This window comes from Phymastichus coffea, unplaced genomic scaffold (genome assembly GCF_024137745.1).
Source record: "Phymastichus coffea isolate CEN01 unplaced genomic scaffold, Cenicafe_Pcof_1.1 PCOF00015, whole genome shotgun sequence".
NCBI lineage: Eukaryota > Metazoa > Arthropoda > Insecta > Hymenoptera > Eulophidae > Phymastichus > Phymastichus coffea.
In genome coordinates this window covers 306,453-322,785 of record NW_026706826.1, presented here as the reverse complement: position 1 = coordinate 322,785, position 16,333 = coordinate 306,453, and the positions used below count along the sequence as shown (strand labels likewise).

The 16,333-nt window shown below is 47.5% G+C and overlaps 1 protein-coding gene across 1 annotated transcript in view; it reads left to right on the top strand.

The window, feature by feature from the left end:
* LOC131675042 (glutamate receptor ionotropic, kainate 2-like) overlaps positions 1 to 16,333 on the top strand; it is a 2,022,482-nt gene that overhangs the window by 1,749,663 nt on the left and 256,486 nt on the right. The window lies entirely within an intron of this gene.

Below are 16,333 nucleotides of genomic sequence, written 5' to 3'. Positions count from 1 at the left end.
AGTTAATGAGTAAGAATTTGTTTCCAATAATTTTACTCTACTTGTCAATAAAATAAATAGATAAATCAAATGTATTCTAACAATATTAAATAAATCAAATATATATATATAAATAAGTACAATGTTTCAAGGAAAGTCAGACAATGCCCTAGTTTCTTATGGTGCGAATTGTCCCATAAGCAGAGCTAAAGTCTTTCTTGGATAGGATATAATTCGGCCCAAGTTTCTTATAGCGCGAGATGTTCTATAAGTCGAGCTCGAATTATAAGGAAGGAACAGTCTTGCTCAGTTAATTACAATGAGAGAAAGAACTTAGGTATTAGCCAAGTTTATTCAGACTCATGCGCTCACCTTGCAAGGCTAGAAGTGTGCTAGCCCGTGCAAAGGTGGGCTTATTTATACACAGATTTTCCCGCTTATTTTTGCAGGAAAGATGTCATCGAACATTCGAGATACATTCGCGAAATTTGAGTAATGAGTTTTCTTAATTTACACGAGAATAATCATTAATATTAAGCTTTTTACATATGTAAGCTTTACAAAATTTGTTATTCGTTGATTTTATATAATATACAATTATTGCAAATAATGTCGTCAAAAGTTATTAACTAATAAAGTTGATTAACGTGATATTACAATATTTACAATAGAAAATTAATAGATTTTTATATAACTTTATAGTTGATTCAATTTAGAGGTATTTTCCAAAAATGAATATTTAAATTAGTTAATAACATTTGAATTATAACTAATTTTTCATATTTGTAACGGTTTTTTCTAATCTTATAATACAATTATTAGATTATTTATATAAGATTCCTAAATTATAAAGCTATTATTTTCAAGTATAAAATTAATACTTTTGTTCTATATACAGCTTATTGTTTAAATAAATTATTAATTGTTTATTTACTAATAATAGTTATTATTCAGTTGTTATTGATGAAACCAATTCTTACTCATGTTCTATACTTATTTACTTTGTATATTTTTCATATTGTTAGCGTAATAAACAAATCAATTTTGCATATTAAAATTCATTATTATTTCATGATTAAATGCAATTTGTGTTATTATATTCTGAATCTACGTACTTAAATTTATATAATAAATACTTTGTTATATTAAAATTGTTTTTAAATTTTACTTAGTTAAATCCGCTGAGAGTTCGCGAAATATCAGTATAGAAAAGGAAGTGGGATTAGTGCAATAAATTGACAAGGGTACTTCAAATTCTATTATATTTAACAATTTATTTTAACGTATGATAAATGGACAACGCTGACGCTCGTCAATGGCGTAAAAAACCTTTGTCGTAAGTAGGGAAAAAGCCCAAGGCGAACTTTAATACAATATATATATATATATATGAACAAACTATAATATAATTAATCGCGAACCTTGATACAAATACACACAGCGTAATACACTTACACACACATTGACGAAACGCAGAGAGCTCTCGAATGATGTGCGCAGATTCTCTGATGCCGCAGCGAATGTGGAAGAGCGCACCACTATGGTGACCACCTAAGGCGACTTCGACGTCTCGAGGACGGGGACAGCCCTCGCCGCCACGTGGAAATTTGGGCACAACGGCCGCGTGGAGGTAACGCTCTCGGGGACGCGCTAGGGCGTGACCCACTACAGCCGCGTAGGGCTGAGTCCAACGCTTCACGGGCTTGCACTACACACTCGTTTAACACTCACACGCAGTATTAACGCACTGCCCCTGATCAAAAGGAACGTAGCTATGATGAATCAAGAGAAGAGACTGAGTTAACACTTTACCAAGCAGGATTGCGAAGCGACTCTCTCGCTGTCTATTGACAGACTGACTCGCTGCACCCTGTCAGAAAACGATGACGAGTTCTCTCCTTTGTCGCCAAGAAAATTAAGGAAAAGTTTCGGGTGTTTGGGTCAGTCGTGCCGCGCCAGACGTTATAAGCTTGCCATCGCAGAGTATTGCATCTGCTCGACACGTGTGCACCACACTGACAATATGTGCCACACCTGTACCCTTTTTGCCGAGGTTGTCTCGCGGTTAGGTTTCAGAGATTAGTGCTCGTCGACCACACAGCACTTTCTCCTTTACTAATTACTAATACAATATAGTAAAAGAGAAACGCTGCATCTCTGAACATACCGCCCGCCTTCGTCGACTAGACGAATATATAATATATATAGAATAATACACTACAACTTAAGATAAAGACGCACATACATAGATAAATTGTTATAAGACTTTACATCTTGGAACCCAAGGTTCCCTTATCCGGTAGTTCGAGAGAAAGAGGCGACAAACAAGCGATATGACGGTGTAATGAATTGTTTGCTGTCTTGACCGTGACTACCCTCACTAAGTTATCAGGACCAGGATGTACTTCGATTATACGGCCTAGTGGCTATTTGGAAGGGGGGTATCGGTCATCCTTAATCAACACTAATTGTCCTACTTTGAAATTTTCGTTAGGATTTCGCCATTTTCCTCGCTCCTGTAGATGTTACAGGTAATCAGTAGACCACTGCTTCCAAAACTGATTTCTCATTCGCTGCATCAGTTGATAGCGATTTAGTCGATTCTCGGGAACATTCGGAGGTTCTTCGTCAGGGATGACAGCCAATGTATCACCTATGAGAAAATGCGCTGGAGTTAACACATTCAGATCGGCTGGGTCGGCATTCAATGGACACAACGGTCGTGAGTTTAAACAAGCTTCAATTTCGGTCATGACTGTAGAGAGTTCCTCGAAGGTTAAGGTATGTTCGCCAATGGCTCGTTTCATGAGATGTTTTGCTGACTTGACGCCAGCTTCCCACAAGCCGCCGTAGTGAGGGGTGTTAGGTGGTATGAACATCCACGTAGTCCCGTCATTAGCAAGAGCAGCAGCAATCGTTGAGTAGAATTCAGAGGCTGCATGAAACATCTCCTTCAAATCGGCATCGGCTCCTCTAAACGTTGTAGCATTATCACTGTATAAATTCCTACAAATTCCACGACGACTCACGAAACGACGGAAGGCCGTGATGAAAGCACTAGAAGTAAGGTCACTGACGACTTCCAAGTGCACAGCCTTCGTAGCAAAGCAAATAAACAATGCGATATAGCCTTAATATGATTTTTGCCCTCGGCCCTTAGAAGTACGCACTTGAATTGGCCCGGCGTAATCGATGCCGGCCGTTGTAAATGGTCGAGCAGGTGTTACACGAGCCGTTGGAAGGTCGCCCATGAGTTGATACGCTGTACGAGGTTTTTGACGCTGGCATTTAACACAGTTGCGTATGATAGATTTAATTAGGGGTCGCGCTCGCAAAATCCATACATATTGCGTTACATAATTGGCTGTGAGAGTAGGACCACCGTGAAGCGCAATGCGATGGGCCCAACGTACAAACAAACGACTAAGTACAGAGCTTCGCGGTAAGATAGCAGGATGCTTTCGTTCGTATGCCAACAGAGAATTTGTCAGTTGTCCACCAACGGGCAAAAGACCATTGATTTTACAAACAATAGGATTTAGATTGCATAGCGCATTGCCCTTGGGCAGGGGTCGACCTTGCTTCAGAATTTGAATTTCGCGAGCAAAGAAACAAGACTGAGCACATCGAATAAGTGCTATTCTGGCATATGTAAGTTCCGCGGCAGTGAGTGCAGAAGGTAATGGTAGCAGCCCATCCCTTTGTCTACGTAATTTTTTAAGAGGCTGCAAGCAGTACGCCGTAACACGAGTTAAACGCGACAAATCCGATTATCTGGAAAGAAATTCAGGTTCACTTGTCTTTGTTACGGTGTGCAATACTTTTACAGCTATCTGCGGTTGGGGTCGTTGACTTGGTGGACGTGTGAGCCACGCTGGCCATGCCACCATAAATCGCTCGACTTTAGTTCGCAAGGTGTCACGCCACGAGTGGCCAGATCTGCCGGATTTTCCTTGGTAGAAACGTGAAACCACTTAGCACTGGGCAACTTAGTTTGAATAAGTGACACGGGGTTTGCCACGAATGTCTTCCAATGACAGGGATGTTTAGCGAGCCACGTAAGAACTATTTGACTATCCGTGTACAAAGACATAGGTGCTACCTTCAGAAAATCTAGTTTCTAAAATGATTTACGAGTCTAACTAACAGTGTCGCGCCACACAACTCAAGATTTGGTATGCTGACCGTTTTAACTGGATTTGGTTGCCCAAATTTGAATTTATCGAGAGTCAGATCCCACAACACACCCAGTGTTTCAACAGTATTGTCGCGATTAATTGCCTTTACAGGATCAGCCTCATTCGTCTGTGCAAGTGTAGGTAGGTAATAGATCAAGATGATTAGCGGCCCATTTATCTAGTTCAATACCGGCCGACTTCAAAAGCTCAATAAGTTCATTTCTTTTATTCACGGCAGTCGGCAAATCGTCAGCTCCGGCAAAGGTGTCATCAACGTACGTGTCCGCTGCCAAGCAAGCGGCGCCCATGGGAAACGACGAGCTTCTCTCAGAAGCCAATTGCATGAGCGTGCGTATCGCAAGATAAGGAGCGCAAGTTGTTCCGTACGTCACTGCATTCAGACGATAATCTAATGGAGCTTCGGGAGGCCACAGTATACGCTGCAAATCTCGATCTTGAGGGGCAACTCAGATTTCTCTGAACATTTTGACTATATCGGCAGTAAACATATAATGGTAGCAACGCCAATTGAGGAGAATTAGACCGAGATCTCGTTGTAGAGGCGGTCCGGACATTAAAAAATCGTTCAAACAGTGTTGCTCTCGAGTTCGACGAGAAGCGTCGAATACAACGCGGATTTTCTTTGTAGGCGCGGGCCATATAACAGCGTGATGCGGTATATACCACGCTCGAGACGTGCTAACCTCTGAGGGTGGGACCGGTGTCATGTGACCGAGGTTTTCGTAATCAGCCATGAATTTGCGATACGATTTTTCCAAATCCTGATTATGTAAGAAACGACGTTGTAAATGGATTAATGAACCAGCAGCCATCTGTCGCGTTTCAGTAACGACGTTCGGTACCGTCGATCGAAGTGGAAGTCGTACTACATACCGACCATTAATCTCACGCGAATGAGTTTCTGCAAATAATTTCTCGCACATTGCATCCTCGGCGTTCAGTGTTTTGGGAGCTGTCGGGACCTCTTCGAGCAGACAAAATTTCTCTAACGACGCGTTTAAATCAGTGGTTTGACAGTGGAAAGTCATGAAATTTACTGCCGCGTCCGCCCGCCCTCGACTCTCCCTCTGCACTAGGCCAGAGATGACCCACCCGAGAGCGGTGTTTTGCGCAGTGACGTTTGCGGCATCAAACTGCATAACTCCCTCGCGTAACAATTGGCCGTAAAAATCCGCGCCGATCAATAAATCTATCTTACTACTGATATAAAATTGCGAGTCAGCTAACGACATATTTTTGAATTGCTTTACGTCGATCTTAACCTCTCGCGCTGGTAACTCTGTGGTGAGTTTTCTTAGGGTGACCGGGTTAATTCATAAATTAACCCGGTCACCCTAAGCTCAACGTTACATTTACATTTTTTCCAAAAAACTACAGTGTTTTCTCATTTTTTTACTTTAAATATTCAAATTTTTTTAATCTAATAACGTATTTATATAACATTTTAAGCTAGGAATCCGAATTCATCATGAGGATATCGATTAAGCATATTGGTCATTGAAAAAAACGCGTTCAAAATCTAGTATATAGTAATTAATGTTGTTTTGTGCTGTGACCAAAAGAGATTTAGATGTTCCTTACAAAAAAAATACATATTTTTGTAATATTTTGATAAGAAATCCAAATCTGTGATCAAAATATCGATTATATACTGTGACGGTAAACGTCAAATTAGCGCTGACCATTTAGCATAATTGCTGCCTGTGAGGGCAGCACCTGCCGGGGGGACAGAATAGGTAACGAAGGAATTCGGCACGCGAGCAAACGGAATGCGCGCGAACGAATTTGAACCAGTGAAGCATCGACCATCATAGTGTCCGTCCGCTTACGCTATCGTTTCCACCAATTCACGTGCCCTTGACATCTACACGCTTCGAAAATTAGCAGTAATTAGTGATCCGGGATTGCAGCCGCCAAGGAGCTATCCAGCTACGAGCCAGAGGCCAGAACGAGAAAGAGAGAGAGTGTGTGAGGTTTCGCCATCGAGGACGAAACCAGTGTGTGCGCGCATTCGCGACCCGCGAACAATAAAAAAAAAACGATAAACAACTGTTCCGTGCTGTGCGAGGTATTCGTGTTGTTCTCCGATCGCCTGCAATTATAAGGTAAGCTGGCCAGCTTAATTTCGCGATCGCGATTATACGAATAACAATTTAATTCTAACATTCGATGCGTGCATGTAACGGCTCTAATAACAAAGAGCAGCGAGCGTACCGGCAAAGCGTGTTGTCGACGAGCGAGCGTGCATGTAAACAAACGCGCGGACCGACCTTTTGTGAATTTTGAGGGATAATAAAAGATCCGATTTACCTTACTAACAAGTGTTTTCATTGATTCTCTCATCTCACATAGCTTCCACTCAATTTAGTATAGGTTATTAACGATTATCGGTTGACTGACGCATACTTTCTCGTGCTCTCCCGGAATAGTAGTGAGCATTGACAATTTCGCGTGTCTTTTTAATGTAATCGCGCGAATATAATAATTAAACGGTTTCACCCCGTTACATGGCGCCCAACGTTAAAGAACCTACGGTGTTTCTGATTGTTTAAAACACCGGTTCTTAATATTAACCTTGCGCTTGGTCAACCAGCAGCTCAGGTGGCAGTCAAGTGTTGTTGTGCGCACTCGACACCGAAAGCCACAATAGTAAACAAAGCCTGTTAGGTAGCTTGCGAAGGCCCGCCGCGGCGAAAAATTGTAAACATTAACTGTGAACGCGTGCGAGTGCGACCGAAAGATTCTCGAACGTAAACACCAACGAATTTTAAAAGTTGCCGCAAATAATATTATACCCGTTGGCCCGGGGAAAACTAACACCGGCAATTTTCAAACAAAATTAATTTAATTGAATTATTTTATTTGACATTACATTGTCGTAACGTAAAAGTGTTTTTTTAATATTATTAAAAGCGGTTATTGGTGATTACGCGCAACGCTCGTTACAATATTTCGAATACTAACTCACACAGCCGTACTAACAAACAGTTAGTGCGTCTGATAGGTAGGATAATTATATTGCGTACTAACGAGCGAAGAATCTTTCGGCAAATAATTCATAAAACGCCGTTGATCAAGCCCAGTGTCGGCTAATAAAATTTTATATTTTTTTTTCATTCGGCGTACGAATTATAACGCAACACTCGCACCCGCGTAACACAATTGTAAATTTTACATAGAATTTAACCGCAAGCAACCCAAAAACGAATTATGGACCGCACTCAGACTGAAGTAGAAAATTGGGTATGGACGCTCCAGGAGGAGGAAATAGAAGAATACCTCGACCAGCTGGAGCTTAAGACTAGCGGGAGCAAGCTCTCGAGAGCTGCATGACTGCACAACTGGCTACTCGGCGACTATTCCGCAGCAGATTTTGCGGAAGTCGAACACCAAAACAGCAGTCCAGCCAAAAGAGCCGCCCTACGCTCGGAGCTAATTGTGTCCCTATGCCAGGAACACACAGCATCCGAGCAGGAAGGAGAACACCCGCTAGCCCAACTACTACAGAGTGCGGACGTAATATCGCGAGTTCAGAAAACCGCGATAAACATCGCGAATGCCCTGGACAGCGGAGAAAAATCAAATAGTAAGAAGGAAATTACTATAACAACTGACGAAGGATACCAGTTTAAACTCCCGCCGGCATTCGCAGTGATGATACAAGACCTCATCTTCCGGTCCAGGGAACATGAGAGAAAATGGGAGGTACAAGACTCAAGGAACTCGAATGCGTCTGACCTAACCCAAATAATGCAAGAAATCGTCCAAACCAACATCAGGGTGCAGGAACACATGGACAACCTAGCAACCAGGATTACGGAACTGGAGAATGCCGTAAACAAAATTATGCGGTAAGACGAGTTGAACAGTTCCAATGAGGAACCGCAACCCGAAAACACGCGTAGGAGTGTCGCATTCCAGGACACATTCACATGCCACTACGACGCAAGGCTACCCCAGAGCACTCCAGCCGGACCCGGACTGAGGCCCACGGGGGCCCCCGGCAGGACCCCCCGCCGAACGCCCCCTTTCGGAGAGGGTGGACAGCATCAACTCGGTGGAGTTAATGCTGAAGCGAACAACCACCCGCCGAGCATGTGGTCATCCCAACAGACGTCAAGCTCGTTATCGACAACAAGGGACGTCGGCCGCATCGTCAGGGGATGGAAGCTCAGGTTCTCCGGAGAAGGCAACGCGAGCATCGACACCTTCTTAACAAGGTTAAACAACTCGAGGAGCAGCGCTGGACTTACGGAAGACGAGATGCTCACAGTTGTCTCCGAGCTACTCGCCGGTCCTGCCCTCGTCTGGTTTGAGGCGATGCGGAATGAATGGTTCTCCTACGCGGATTTCGAAGTAGACGCCAGAGCATGGTTTGGAACTAGCAGGCAACAGCAGCAGCGTCTAACCAAAGAGGTCCAAGGCCGATATCAGGGCCCAGACGAACCCGCGAACGTATACATCGCGAACCTGATGGGCCTAATGAGCCGGCTAAATCCCAGAATGACACACGAGAGCCAGCTGGACCTGCTTCATACCAACCTCCTGCCGGAAATCCAAAGCCAAATACGGAGATCAGAAGTGGACTCCGTACGAACCCTAAACGTCCTGGCCATGACGGCCCAGCACAACTTGCATCAGCGGAGGATGGAGCGGACGATGCCAGACCCTCAGTCGACTTTGTATCCTGAGATGGCGTATCATCCCCGCACCGACGCGAGCAAGGGTCGTAAAGGGAAAGTGGCTTCCATGTCCGGTGATAAACCGGAAGTCAGCGATAGATTGGAACGCATGGAAAAGGTACTCGAAAAGGTGACGCACCAGGTCGTCTACACACCGACGCCCCCGGGGGCAGCACCTAACCCGAGTCTGGAATCCGTCGATGGTGAGAAGAAGGTTCCACCCATCGACGTATTCAACCAAATGCTGTTATCCCTTAAGGAAATATCGGCGGAAATGAAGAATAACCTCGCCGACAAAAGCTCGACTTCCGAGGACCGAAGTAAAAGGCCGGAGACTCCCCGTAAACGAGGAAGAGAGTTCTCTGGGCCGATCAAATGTGCCGAGTGCGGCCTACTGGGTTACTATAGGAAGTTCTGTCCCCAGTGTAATAAGGGAAACGAGCAAAGGAGTGGATAGGTGGGGTTGATCACACTCCTTCATCCAGTAACCCAAACCCCGTCGAAGAGATCTCGCGGCCTCCGCCAACACAGCCCGCACCGTTAGAAACGAGCGTGTTGGGCGTCGAGAACGATAACTCCCTTGCCGACGCCAAAGACAAGCGTGGCGGAAGAGTGCGCTTAGAGAAGAAAGGTTACGACGCTGGTAAAGCCAAAGACCCTAGACCAGCCGAGGCGGTGACGTACGGATCGCACACGCCCTCGGGGGCACGGGCTAAGGCAAATAAACCGTCAAAGAAGAACCTCATGGAAACTCCGATCGTCCGAACCAAAGGGGCTCGGACGACAAGTAACGTCACTCGACCACGCAAGAGCACAATGGTTAGCGCTATAACGAATAAAGAGCAAAGCTGTGGAGCCGTCGAAACTGTTTCCCGATATTCCCCGGAACAGGAGACGCGTTGGTGGCTACCGGTGAAGATAGGGGACTTCCAAATACGGGCCCTCTATGATCCGGGAGCTTCCACCACAGCCATGGGTAGTAATGCTCTACAAATAGCGTCTGTGCTGGGCGTCAGATTAGATACTACCCACGCGGGAACAGCAGGATTACCAGACGGTCGTAAATTAACGATCGTCGGTCACGCCATGCTACCTTTCACCGTGGGAGGATTGACGATGCCGACGAGAGTAGCCATCCTCCCTACCCTCGTCGAAGAATGTATTTTAGGAGTGAACTTCATCAGGTTGTTCAGAGCGGTACTTGATCCAGACGATAACACGTTGCTGTTCAAGGGATCGCAGGACAAAATGGAGCTGGGAGTAGCTAGTTTGGAGGCTGGTCCGAGATTAGCCACAATCGGACTAGCCGAGGTTACGGCTACACAACAGACCATGCTGCAGAAGACCATCGACGAGGCCCTATCCCGAGCCCCGACGGGCTTGGGGTGTGCGGCAGGCATCGAGCACGAGATTCGGGTCGGTGATACGAAGCCAATTAAACAGCGTTACTACCCAGTATCGCACAAGGTCGAGCAAGAAATGCATAGACTGGTAAGGGAAATGCTGACCCAAGGGGTAATCGAACGAGCCGACAGTGGCTGGTCGAGCCCAGTGGTCATGATACGCAAGAAGGACGGCTCATACAGATTTTTTATTGACTTCCGAAAGGTCAATAAAATCACCGAGCCGAACGCGTATCCTTTGCCGTTTATGCAAGATATACTAAGGCGTTTGCGAAATGCGCGCTATATATCTACGCTTGACCTCAGTAGCGCGTATCACCAGATCCCACTCAAGATCGAATCTCGGCCGATTACGGCCTTTACCGTACCCGGACTGGGACATTTCCAGTTTGTGCGAATGCCGTTCGGTCTCTCGTACGCCGGTGCCACCTTCCAACGGTTGATAGATAGCGTGATCGGACCCGAGCTTGGCGATTTCGCCTTCGCCTATTTGGACGACATCATCGTAGTATCGTCCAAATTCGAAGATCACCTACGACATCTCAAAACCGTATTGGACAGGGTGCGCGAAGCTGGCCTCTCGATCAATCGAGAGAAAAGCGTCTTCTGCAAGTCTGAAGCCAAATACCTCGGCCTGCTGATCAACCGCGAGGGGATCAGGCCAGATCCTGAAAAGGTGCGCTCTATCATGGAGTACCCAAGGCCAGGAAACGTGCGACAGCTGCGCACCTTCCTGGGGGTAGCTTCGTGGTACCGCAGATTCTTGACCGACTTCGCCACACACGCTCAACCGTTAACGAGGTTAACAGGAAAAAAGAGCGAATATGTGTGGGGAGAGGAACAAGAACAAGCCTTCGCCAAAATTAAGGCACTCATGATGTCCGCACCATGCCTGGGATTGCCAGAACCTGATGGGCAATACGTGCTGGAGACAGATGCCAGCGCTACTGGAATCGGGGCCGTCCTGATACAAAAAACAGGAGACGGCGACCGAATCATAGAGTACGCTAGCAGAGTCCTTAATCCGGCTGAGCAAAACTACTCAGCTACGGAGCGCGAGTGCTTGGCGGTCGTGTGGGCCATCCAAAAATTTCGCCCATACATAGAAGCGTACCCGTTCAGGGTGGTAACTGACCACAATAGCCTGAAATGGCTATACAACCTGAAGAATCCAATTGGACGTCTCGCCAGATGGGCCTTACAACTTCAAGGACATACTTTCGAGATCGAATATCGAAAGGGGGCAGACAATGTATTGCCCGACGCCTTATCACGCGCTTTCGAGTCCACGAGGGCAGAGGTTGGCTCAATGAACCAGCCGAAGCCAAGGGACAGCGCCTGGTACACGGATAAATTCCGACGCGTCGAGAGCCGTCCAGAACAATACCCGAATTGGAAGGTTGTCGGCCGGGTGATGTATCACCAAAAGCCGAACCACGATCATCAAGGAGGAGACCGATATGGCGACGAATGGAAACTCGTCGTGCCCCCGGAAGAACGCAAAGCGGTGCTGTTCGAAAATCACGACCTAGAGACAGCAGGACACTTAGGACGCGAGAAGACCTTCGCCCGTGTCGCCCAGTCCTATTACTGGCCGGGAATGTACACGGATGTGAAGGGATACGTCCGAAAGTGCCAGGTCTGCCAACAGTGCAAGGTCGAGCAGCGACCGCCGCGCGGACTCATGCAGGAACGAACATGGTCTATGCCTTGGCAAGTGGTCGTGGGCGACATCGCCGGACCCTTTCCGAAGAGCCCACGAGGGCACGAATACGTCCTGGTATTCATCGACGTATTCACACGATGGATCGAATGTATATCTATACGTAGTGCTAACGGCAAGACGATCGTGAAGGAACTTAGGGAACGAATAATCCTACGTTTCGGCACGCCGAAGATCTTCTTGTCCGACAACGGCACCGAGTTCCGTAATCAGTTGGTGGATGGGTACCTGAGAGATCAGGGGATAAAACGGACCTTCACCCCAACTTATACCCCGCAGGCTAACCCTACGGAAAGGGTTAACCGTACCTTGAAGACGATGATAACGTCGTATCTGCAGGGGAATCATAGGGAATGGGACCGAGCGCTACCCGAACTCATGTTCGCGTTGAATACGGCCGTCCATAGTTCCACCGGGGTTAGTCCGGCCATGCTCAATTACGGCAGACAACCGGGAGCCCCGAATACTCTCCGGAAACGGATGGACGAGCTCGCCGAGCAAGAAGAGAGTTTGCTTCGAATCGGGCAATGGAACGAGCACATGCAGAATAGCCGTTCCGCCATTCAGCAAGCTCACGAGAGCGCCTCGGATGAGTCCCTGAGGCAGTCTAAGTACTACAACGCTAAACACAGGGACCACAGGTTTAAAGAAGGCGATTGGGTGTGGAAAAAGAATCGCATACTGTCCTGCGCTGCGCAGGGCATTTCCGCGAAACTAGCACCCAAATTCATCGGCCCCTTTATCGTCACAAAGGTACTCGGCGCCAACTCATATCGCCCCGCCAACCAACAGGAGGAGGTCACGGAGCTAATCCATGCGAAGGACCTTAAACCCTATTATGGACGAGATGACGATATACCGGAAAATGGGACCCGAACACAAGACGACGACGAGACCGCTACCGCCGAGGGAACCGAGGCGATGAACGTCCCGCCTAACGCGAGCGATACTTCGGTACACGGAAACGGGAGCGCCAACACTTCAGATAATACACTCCGAAATGACGACGCGACAATTCCGAACTCACCTCGCCGTACTCGCCGTAATCCCCCCAGCCGAGTCCCGCTACATATCCCTCCTACTAACCCGACGAAGCGCCCACGAGGAAGACCTCGTAAGTCCGCGCAAACAACACACACTACACAACATCGACAAACGACACGAGCCCCTCCTCCCATCATCGTGAAGAGGAAGAGGGGCAGACCACCGAAAGCGACAACCGTGGATGCATGATACACGGCGAACGAAGGACCTGGGAGACCGACGCCAAGGACCCCACCTTCGACTCCGGCGACGAAGGCCCTGGGCAGCCGAACAGGCGCCCACCTTCGATATCCAAAGTTATTTCAAGATACTAACTCGCTGGACATTTACAGGATGCAGATTACACTCGAACAGTTCGAGCAAGCGGCAGCCGCCCTCGTCGGCTTGGACTTAGGTCCCGCCGTCGAGGGGGTGGTTCATGCCGCACTCCACCTGCTCGCCGAGAAGAAGGAGGAAGAGGAGCGAGCACGGGTGCGAGCTCACGAGAGCTCGTCATCTGTGCTCATAGAAGAGCTCCCGATCGAGGAAACCTCCACGACGCCGACAACAACACCCGGCATCACGCGTGACGACGCCGCGCCACCGTCTGGACCCCCAACGGGACCCATCCCCATGAGGGCCCCGACAGCATCAGTGGGCACCCAAACGGAAGAGGGTGCCCCCGACGCGACCTGGCCCCCCAGGTTCCCGAGCCAGGCACCACCCTCTGGCAAAAGGACCTGGGAGGAAATAGTCGAGGGGTTGAGGGAGGTCGAGCGAGGCTGGACGACCCTCAACGCCCTCCAGCGGGCTGTGTACGCCGAATACGATGCGTACACAGCCGCGGGACACCACCCGGATGACCTTGACCATTGGGAGAAAGTGGTGTCCCGCCGTCGCCAGTTCGCGTCGGCCCTAAGGGAGGTACAGCAGCGCCTCCGCCAGGCCATCGAGGGCCCGGCGAGTGGCAATACCACCAGCCTCCCCCAGTCTCCGATCATCGGAGCCAGGACAACCGCTCCGGGAACCAGGTCGGGGAGTACTTCGCACCAGGGCCCGCAAAAGTGCGGGGTAAACCTGGTGGTAAATGTGGACGGGAGCCAGGGCGGTCAAGCAACGGGGCCCATCCACATTAATGTGGTTTTAGACCCCGCGGGTGCGGACTCCACGGTCGAAAGACCATTGTGGTCCGCCCCGAACCGTAGAAACGGGTTGCCTCTGACCCCCAGAGAGCGAGGGCTCCCACGGGGCACCCTTTCCCGCGCCCAGTGGGAAGGGTGCAACGTATGCCACTACCCCGGGGTGACCCGCACGGACCGCTGCCCACGCGTGCGACAACTCGCCGACCTGGTCCAAGAGAGGCTGGGGTGGGAGGCGCGCGGCCGACCCCCGCTGGACGACCAGGGCCAGGAGTTACCACCGTGACCAGCCGGGTGATGATGCCCTGCCCCCGTGGGCAGGGCCACCGACATGTCGCCCTGCCGCCCAATAAATTATAAGTTAACATCACTTGGACTACAACCCTTTATTATCCTTCCTCTTCTCCTCCTCGGAAAAGGTAGCGTTAATGGAATTATCGTCGAGAACCCTATAGGTTCAGACTGGAAGGGGGCTGTGACGGTAAACGTCAAATTAGCGCTGACCATTTAGCATAATTGCTGCCTGTGAGGGCAGCACCTGCCGGGGGGACAGAATAGGTAACGAAGGAATTCGGCACGCGAGCAAACGGAACGCGCGCGAACGAATTTGAACCAGTGAAGCATCGACCATCATAGTGTCCGTCCGCTTACGCTATCGTTTCCACCAATTCACGTGCCCTTGACATCTACACGCTTCGAAAATTAGCAGTAATTAGTGATCCGGGATTGCAGCCGCCAAGGAGCTATCCAGCTACGAGCCAGAGGCCAGAACGAGAAAGAGAGAGAGTGTATGAGGTTTCGCCATCGAGGACGAAACCAGTGTGTGCGCGCATTCGCGACTCGCGAACAATAAAAAAAAAACGATAAACAACTGTTCCGTGCTGTGCGAGGTATTCGTGTTGTTCTCCGATCGCATGCAATTATAAGGTAAGCTGGCCAGCTTAATTTCGCGATCGCGATTATACGAATAACAATTTAATTCTAACATTCAATGCGTGCATGTAACGGCTCTAATAACAAAGAGCAGCGAGCGTACCGGCAAAGCGTGTTGTCGACGAGCGAGCGTGCATGTAAACAAACGCGCGGGCCGACCTTTTGTGAATTTTGAGGAATAATAAAAGATCCGATTTACCTTACTAACAAGTGTTTTCATTGATTCTCTCATCTCACATAGCTTCCACTCAATTTAGTATAGGTTATTAACGATTATCGGTTGACTGACGCATACTTTCTCGTGCTCTCCCGGAATAGTAGTGAGCATTGACAATTTCGCGTGTCTTTTTAATGTAATCGCGCGAATATAATAATTAAACGGTTTCACCCCGTTACAATACATTGGTCATTCAGAAAAACACGTTCAAAGTCAAATTTATAAAGATTCAAAGTGGATTTAACTTTTTATAATAAACAAAAACAGATTTTCATAGGTTTTCAAGTGAGAAAATCAAATATTATCGAAAATTGGATGCAATACTTTCATGAGCTGTAAAAATCTATTAGACCCAGCTAGTTGCTCATCGGCAGCCTGCTGCTCAATGTTTCCGAGATCGCAGTCGACGTTAAGCAATTGAAGCACATCTAATATTGGAAGTTGGTCAAGGACCTGAATACCAAGTTTTGGCAGCAGTGTATCTGAAGTGTTCAAGAAGTATCTGAACACTCTTGAGCAGCGAAGCAAGTGAACATGCTGCAGGAACAATTTCGAAGTAGATGATCTGGTATATATTCTCGAGTCTTCGCTCAGTGGCTTCTTAACGTATCATTGAGGTACACTCGGCCAACTATGGATTAATCTACACTGCCATGGTGAGAGCCTACATACAATCTATTATCAAGTTAGGTGACTATTCCTATAGTTGAGAAGCGTGTCAAGAGCTCAACCAAGTTAGAGTAAGACTGTTAACCTTCAATTGGATTTCGATTGGATTTCCTCGCAGCGGCTGCTATTCTGTTTACTTGTTTAATCACGTAATGATAGCACCTGAAACCGAATTGATCATCTAGGATAGGTTTTTCATTCTCTGTTACTACTCACTATGAAGGAAAATAGCATAGATGGAAGCATTCATTGATAATAATTCTTATTACAGGTAGCTTTTTATCTCTTTTACAGAAATATTATCACATCCGGGTAATTATCTTAATATTATAAGATAATTTTAATATTATAAATTATTTGTAATAA